Consider the following 8358-nt stretch of genomic DNA (forward strand, 5'->3'; position numbering starts at 1 on the left):
ACTGGGTTGGGATGTTTTCTTGATGTGCACTTACCCTTTATATAAAACTCTCTCTTGTACATATGAGTTTCTGTGGATTTGTTTCTCTAAAGTACTCAGACTAACACACAAACCAACAGACTTCTGTTTGTTGATCTTGGATCCTATCACTCTTCTACATTCCTCTATCACTGCCAGTACTCCTGTTGTGGAGCTTTTGAGATTTTCAATGTATAGAATCATGTTGTCTGCAAATATCGATAGTTTCACCTCCTCTTCTCCCAGCTGGATACCTTTAATGTCCTTCCACTGCCTTATGTTATTAGCTCAGACCTCCGGTTAGATGTTGAATAGAAGTGGGGACAAGGGGAATCCTTGTTTGGTCCCCTTTTCCTGTGGGATTGTTTTAGTCTTTTCTCCATTGAGTATGATGTTGGCTGTTGGCTTTTCATAGATAGCCTGTATTAACTTGAGGAATTTTCCTTCTAGTCATATCTTCTTGAGTGTCTTAATTAGGAATGGGTGTTGGATGCTGTCAAATGCTTTTTCTGTGTCTATCGATATTATCATATGATTCTTATCCTTTTCCTTATCAATGTGGAGAATAATGTTTATGGATTTTTGGATTTTGAACCATCTCTGCATCCCTGGAATGAATCCGCCTGATCATGATGGATGCTATGTTTTATGTATTTTTGTATTCTTTTGGCCAATATTATGTTCATTAGAGATATTGGTCTGTAGTTTTCTATTCCTTTTGGCTTTTTGCCCTGTTTGGGTATCAAAGTTATACTGGCTTGAAAGAATGAGTTTGGGAGTTTTCCCTCTCTTTCTTTTCTCTGGAATAATTTGTGGAGGATTGGTGTCAGCTCTTCCCTGAATACTTGGTAGTATTCTCCTGTAAAGCCATCTGGTCTGGGACCTTCTTTTGTTGGTAGTTTCTTGATAACCATATCTATTTCTTCTTTGGCTATGGGTCTGTTGAGGTTCTTGGCCTCTCTCTGAGATCATCTAGGGAGAGATTGTTTCTCCAAGTATTTTTTCCATGCCTTCCATGTTGTTGAATTCACTAGAATACAAACTTTCATAGTACTTTGAGATGATCATTTTAATCTCATTGGGGTCTGCTGTGACTTCCCCTGTTTCATCCCTCATCCTGGCTATTGATGCTTGCTCCTTCCTTTCCTTGGTTAGGCTTTCCAGCAGTCTGTCGATTCAGTCAAAGAACCAGCTTTTTGCTGCATTGATTTTTTTTTTTTGCATTGTTCTCTTGTCTTACCACTTGTTTAACTCTGCCCTGATTTTTATTATTTATTTTCTTTTGCTATTGAGGGGTTGTTGTGTTAACTCTGTTCTAGTTGCTGGAGGTTTTCTGATAGCATATCAGTCATAAGTCTCTCTTCCTTTTTCATATATGCTTCAATTGCTATCAAACTTCCTCTGATAACTGCTTTTGCCATATCCCATAGGTTTTGGTATGTTGTATTCTCATTAGTTTCTAGAAACTTCCTAATTTCCTCTCTAATTTGGGCCAATACTGATTCGTGTCACAGACGATCATTATTCATCCTCCAATTGTTTGCCCTTGTTTTTCTGGTTGTCCTTTTGTTGATCTCCAGCTTTATGGCATGGTGGTCTGAGAGGGCCATATGAATAATCTCTATGTGTTTGAATTTACTCAGGCTCAACTTGTGTCCAAGCATGTGGTCTATTTCCAAAAATGAGCCATGTGCACCTGAAAAGAATGTGAACTTTTTTGCATCTGGATGGAAAGCTCTATAAATGTTTATCAAGTCAAGGAGCCTATTTGTAGCGTTTAGCTCTGCAACCTTCTTGCTGAGCTTCTTCCCCAGTGATCTATCCTTCTCTGATAGTGGTGTTAAAGTAACCTACTATGATTGTTGAGTTCATAATTTCTTTTTTTCATCTTTTGAATAGTTTGACAAATTTCGTGGTTCTCTTGTTAGGCACGTATATATTTATTATGCTCACTGGTTCCTGGTCTATTGATCCTTTGAACATTATATAGTGCCCATCTTTGTCTCTTGTTATGGGTTGCATCTTGAGGTCAATTTTATCAGAGATTAGGACTGCAACCCCTGTTTTTGTTCAAAATTGTCATTTGCCTGGTATATTTTCTGCCAGCCTTTTATTCTTAGTTTATTTTTGTTTGCAAGTTTAGGATGTGTCTCTTGCAGGTAACACCGATGGGCTATGTTTTCTGATTCAGTCTGCTAACCTTTGTTTTTAATGGGTGAGTTGAGGATGTAGTCATTTAGAGATATTATCACCATCTGTGGATTCATTGCTGCCATCTTGTACCCTTTGTGTTGGATGTTTTCTTATCTCCCTTCATATCAGTGTGCTGTGTGTGTGTGTGTGAGGGGTGTTTCATTCTTGCCTTCTTTTCCCCCTGAGGCAATGTTATCATGGTAATTGTTTTCAGCATGTTGACTTCTGGGTGGAGTTGCACTATATAGCGGTCTCCTGTTTGTGCTTGGTGGTTGTTGGTCTTCTGACCATAGTGAGTTGGCAAGGATTTTCCACAGGGTTGGGTGTCTTTTGAGTTTCTCCTTGTCTTGGAAGGGTCTTACCTCACTGTCTATCTAAATACATAGTTTGGCAGGTAGAGGATACTCGGGTTGGCGTTTATTTCTTTCAGCTTTCAGAAGATATTACTCCACTCTCTGTTTCTCTTCATGGTATCTGGTGATAGGTCTGAGCATATTCGTATCTGGGCACCATTGTAAGTGGTGCCCATTGTAAAATTCTTAAATTTTTCTCTTTTTCCTTGAAGTTGGATAATTTAAGTATTATATGCCATGGTGAATTCTTCTTGGGATTTAGACTAATTGTGTCCTCTTTGCTTCCTGTATGAGTGTCCAATTCTCATTCATTAAGGTGGGGGACTTTGCTTCCAGAAATTCCCTCGCTAATGTAGCCATTGACTTCTTTATTGTGTCTTGTACTGGTGGACTAATTATTCGAATACCGTTCCTATTCATAGCTTCTGTCATTGTCCCCCAGTTTTCTTCTGCCTCTTCGATTATCTTGTTTGACTGTGTTTCCCATTTGTTGAGGTCTGCATGCACGTCCTCAAGGTTGGCTGGTATGATTCGCTGCCTTGTCTAGTCTGTTTATGAGGACTGTGATCTGGTGTTTTGCTTCTGTTACCTCATCCATTAGTTCTTGTATTTCCCTTTGGCGCATGGACTTCATCCCCTCTATTGTGGACCTTATCCCCTTTAATGTGGACTTCATCTCCACTATCATTTCATCCTTATTCTATATTTCTTCCCTCATATCCTGTATTACTCCAAGAAGCATTCTCAAGATTTCTTTTTGTGGCAGATCAATGTCTGATCAATGTCTTCTATGACCATCATTAGGTTTACTACTTCCTCTGCTATTGTGTTTTGTTTTTCTTGTTTTCTTGTTGAGGGTGTTGAGATATTTTGATGTTTGTGTGTCATTTTGGAACTGGGCACCATGTTCTGGGAGACCAAGGAGCCCTGAGCTCTTTCTCTGTGTGACCAGTAAGAGTGTTTTCAAGGCCTACCTGTGGCCTACTATGGTAGAGTGCCAGACTTCTACATAGGCAAGGTGCCACGGGGATTCTGTGGCCACCGGGGAGGCGGGGGGCGGCGGCGGCTAGGAGTCTGGACTGAGGCAAGTGACTGTAGTTTTGCTACTGGTTGGGGTGGGGTGGGACTGCAGCACAGGCATGGGCCTGGTCTGGACTGTCTAACCACAATTTTCAGACTTTTAAAGACTCTCTGTCAAGCCCAGAACTGGTAGAACTAGATTTTGGCTTGGGCTGTGTCTATCAGAACCTGTTTGCTTTTCCTGTTTTGTTGTGTTAAAGTCCTAGATTAGAGGTCTGGCTATCTTGTTATGTTAATGTTATGCTAAAGGACAGAGTTCTAGTGACATATTCCATGCTACACAAAGGACCACAGCATGGAGTTGAAGGTGTCCCCCCTTTTATAATGGGCTTCTGGGGTGCCCTGGTATCGGGGCTGTGCCATGCTGTTCCCCAGGGAATAGGGACCGGATTAGTGGAGTGGGTTTGGGGCTGACTGGAAATGAATTCTCTCGGCTGCACTTCTGTGTCACTCCCATATCTATCTATCCTGCACAGCACTGCTGCTTATGCTCTGGGGAACTGTATTCTGTCACAGGTATATATCCCAGCAGCTCTTCAATTGCTGCAAATTATTATCTAATTATCTGGCATTACCCACACTGGCAGGCATGGAGCTGGGGAAATGGGGAAAGTGGGTGACCAATGTAGTTACTCCGTTCCTCTACTGCAAGAGCAGGGTGGATAGCAGAGACGGGAACTCAGGTGTGAGGTCTTGTAGCTAGTTCTTGGAGGCTCTCTGTGAGCCAGGGATTACGACCACTGTTAGGCAGCAGGCTTGGGAAATTACCGCTTGCTGCAGGTCTCGTATCTTGGGCACAGGAAGGACTGGCTGATGCTCTCCTGCTGGACCTGACAAGGGGTTATCAGAGCCCACAGGCAGACACACTGAATTTAGAGCGTTTCAGTGAGTCCTCAAGTCACAGGGAGAGGTCTGAATCACTGAATCTATTTTTAGCACTCAGCTTCCCGGTATTGACCTCCTTACCTCTTAATTTTCTGGTCTGACAACAGGAACACCGGGTGGGTGATTCTACCTGGGCACCTTCTTGACTCTAACCTTCATCCAAATTTAAATGAGAAAAGTCCAAATCTACAAATGACAGTATGAGACATAAAACATAAGAAATATTTGAAAAAGAAATAGGTATCAAGAAACTTCCGAGGAAAGTTGTATATAGATCCATGGTGGCTAGTTGGTTGTACATTGAGCTGCCAATCATAAGGTCAGTGGTTCAAACTCACCAGTCATTCTACAGCCTTTAAAAGATTTAAAGTTTCGGAAACCGAAAGAGGCAGTTCTTCTCTGTCCTATAGGGTCAATATGCCTTGCCGTCAAATATATGGCAGTGGATTTTTCTTTTTGGGCGGGGAGGCTGTTCAAGATATACAGAGACTCCAAGTTGGATACTGCAAAACCAGAACACAGCTTGACAAGGGTGGAATAGGGAAGGTGCAAGAGCAATTTGGAGTGTCAAAAATGCACAACTCCGTAGCAATTTCCACAAATATTTGGAAGAACTAAATTTTTCTTCTTCAAATTATGATGTAAACATTTCAGAACACATTTTAGTAAATAGATGACAATGAATAATTCATATTAAGTGTTTCAGAGGTGAGGTTGACTCCAAGCTTATTTATAGGAAAAATTCTAACTTTTCTTTAGAGTTTCTGTGCACAGGTGGAAAAGTTGTGCTATCTTATAACAAGAATGGAACATTTTCATTTTAATAAAGAAGTTTGAGCTCTGACAGATCCATTTTGGGTTTCAGAACATTTGAATCTCTTTTCATTATACAAAATTCACTACCAGTTTATGGATTACTGTGCATAGCGACCCTATAGGACAAAATGGAACTTCTCCTGTGTGTTTCTGAGGTTGTAAATCTTTATGGGAGCAGAAAGTCTCATCTTTCCCTTACAGAGAAGCTGGTTGGCTTGAAGAACTGCCTTTGTGGTTAGCAGTAAAAGACACAACCTGCTATGATACCTGGGCTACTTATTTATTGTACATTAACTCTTATTTCAGGACCTTTTAAAAGATAACAAATAGTAATTGCCTGTGATCCGCATGGTTGGCAGTTCAAAACCACAAACAGCTCCACAGAAGAAAGATAGGGCTTTCTATTCCCAGAAACAATTACAGTCTTGGAAACCCACAAGGATTCACTATACATCATCATTGAGTCAATGGCAGTGAGAATAACGGTGAAGGGATACCTGGGGGAAAATTCCAAGTTCATGTAATTCACACTGTTCAAATATATCTTTGGATCAAAGGGCACCAAGTGAAGTATAACTTGACTTAAATATTTAGTACAACACAAACTACTTTAAGTAAAACCAGTGTCCACTTCCTCTATCTCAGGCTAGCTAACAACACATTAAAATATCTGGGTTTCTTTCTTTTTCTTTCTTTTTTTGGTGAGAAGAGTGGCATATGACATTTGTTTTGTATCTCAAAAACTAAAGCCAATAGGGGGAACTGGTACCGTTTTTTGAATGATCAGGTCAAATAGACACAGGAACATGTCTAATATTGAGACATTTTGAGACACCAAAATGTCTGTTGGCCAGTGTTGTATAACTATATCATTTCTATCACAGGCTACCAAAATTTTGCTGAAGATAATTAGAAAATGACTGCAACCATACATAGGCAGGGAACTCCCAAAGTTCACTGAATATAAATTAACTAAATACATCTATCAAGATAGATTTAATGGGTAAGAAAACAGAACTCATCAATATGCTGGTTGAAGGCTCACACTTTAGACACAAAAACAAAAATAGACTAAAAACAAAGGATGTAAAAAATATATCAAGCTAATTGCTATCAAAAAGAACAGGAATGGCAATATTAATATCTAATAAGATAGACTACAAGGCAAAATCTATCATGAGTGATAAAAATGGGGATTATATTAATTAAAAGGACAATTGAACAAGAAGACATATCATAATTAATGTCTATGCACCCAACGAAAGACCTTAAAATACATTAATCAAAATATAAAGTTGGAGGAAGAAATAGACAACCTAACAATAATAGAAAGGGATTCAATACACAATTCTTGATGAAGGTCAGAAAAATCAACAAACTCACAGAAGAATTAAACAACATTGACCTCTTAGACATATAAAGAACATGCCACTTTCTCCAGAATAAACCATATGTTAGGCCACGAAACAAACCTTAATAAAATTAAAAAGCTAAAAAATTAACAAAAATTCTTCTCAGAACACACTATTAAATTAGAATTTAACAATAGGAAAATCAAGAGGGAAAAACAAATACATGGAAGTTGAGCAACACTCTATTTAAGGTCTACTGAGTAATGGAAATAATGAATTTTAAATTCTAAAACCAGAAAACCTCATGGGTAAACAGGTGTTGACTGGGGTGAAAGGAACGCAAATATCCAACAAGAGCAAGAGTCATGCTGATTAAAACCTGATAGGCTCAGAGAGATGGAAGTGTTCATCACCGCCATGCCCTCCCCAAGGAACTGCAGTGGGTGAGGGACAACTTGGCTTGCACGCTGACCCTGCAATCAGGCTTATTTTGGAGCATGACTCTCATGCTCTTGCACTGGCTGCCTGCCACGAGACTGACCACTGCTAAGGGTCCAAGCCCGATGGCCTGTCTGCAGAGCTCCCCACCAACATTCAGCCCTCCAGTAGGTAACTGGTACCCAAGCCAGGCTGGAAAATGAAGGGAATTCAGATAGGAGTTACAGAAAATGGTGACTAAGGTAGACTCTGATAGGCAGTGTGTAACAAGCCACATCATGGGCCATTTTTAGTCACCTCACTGAAGGAATACCCTCCTGCTAGGGCCATCCTGTATCAGAATCTCTCATTTGGGTAGATGGGGACCTGGCAAGGTAGGGGAGAAGGTGGAAGGTGAGCTCAGGCAAAGGGACAGAAAGGGACTGATCCACAGCTGCTTCTGACCCACCTGGAGGCAAGACCATTAGATATGTCTGTCGACTGGGAACTCAGACACGAGTGGAGTGAGCCTCACCCATTCCTCCTTCCCTCCATCATTTGTTAAGCCCTGTGTTATATGGCTTATAGCGAGGGCCCTGCCCTCTGGATTTTAGAGAAAATAAAGAAACCTAAGAAAATCCCTTGTCTTAATGAGTTTTGAGCAGGAGACCGTGGCAACAGGAGAGAGTACATCAAAGGTTGCTGAAAGGAGGATCCCTTTCAAAAAATCTTCAAGAGTTAGTCTAGCAGGAACCTGGGTGGGTAGGGTGGAGCAGAAGGAATATCATGAAGTGCTCAAAAGGAAAATTTAGGATCGTAAAAAAATTACTCCCCTCTCCTCACAGCTCTGTGGCCTATGTCATATATTTTGGTAGAGGTGGTGGGTAGAAAGAAAGGAGTTGCCCCGTGGCTTAAAATTCAGTTTCCTTTGTTCTGATTCTTCCGCAGTTAAAATCCTATTGGCTTTTAGGCACCAGAGGCGCTGGCCCAGCCTCTTCTTGTCCACCCCCGACTCTTCCCAGCCAGCAAGTCAGGCTGTGGCCACAGCTGGCCCCCAGCTTCCTCCCTTATTGCTGTTTGTGTGCAGGTGAGCCTTCCCAAGCCTGGTGCCCTCATTGCAAAGTGGTGACGATAACGGCACTGCCAGCATGTTGAATGCCCTCAGGAAACGGGAGCTCTGACTGTAATTATGCTATTTTCCATCTTGCTGTCGCCGGCCCCTGCAAGTGTGTTCTTGTTTTTCC

This window comes from Echinops telfairi, unplaced genomic scaffold (genome assembly GCF_000313985.2).
Source record: "Echinops telfairi isolate 266 unplaced genomic scaffold, ASM31398v2 ScPeMD7_7;HRSCAF=31, whole genome shotgun sequence".
Lineage (NCBI taxonomy): Eukaryota > Metazoa > Chordata > Mammalia > Afrosoricida > Tenrecidae > Echinops > Echinops telfairi.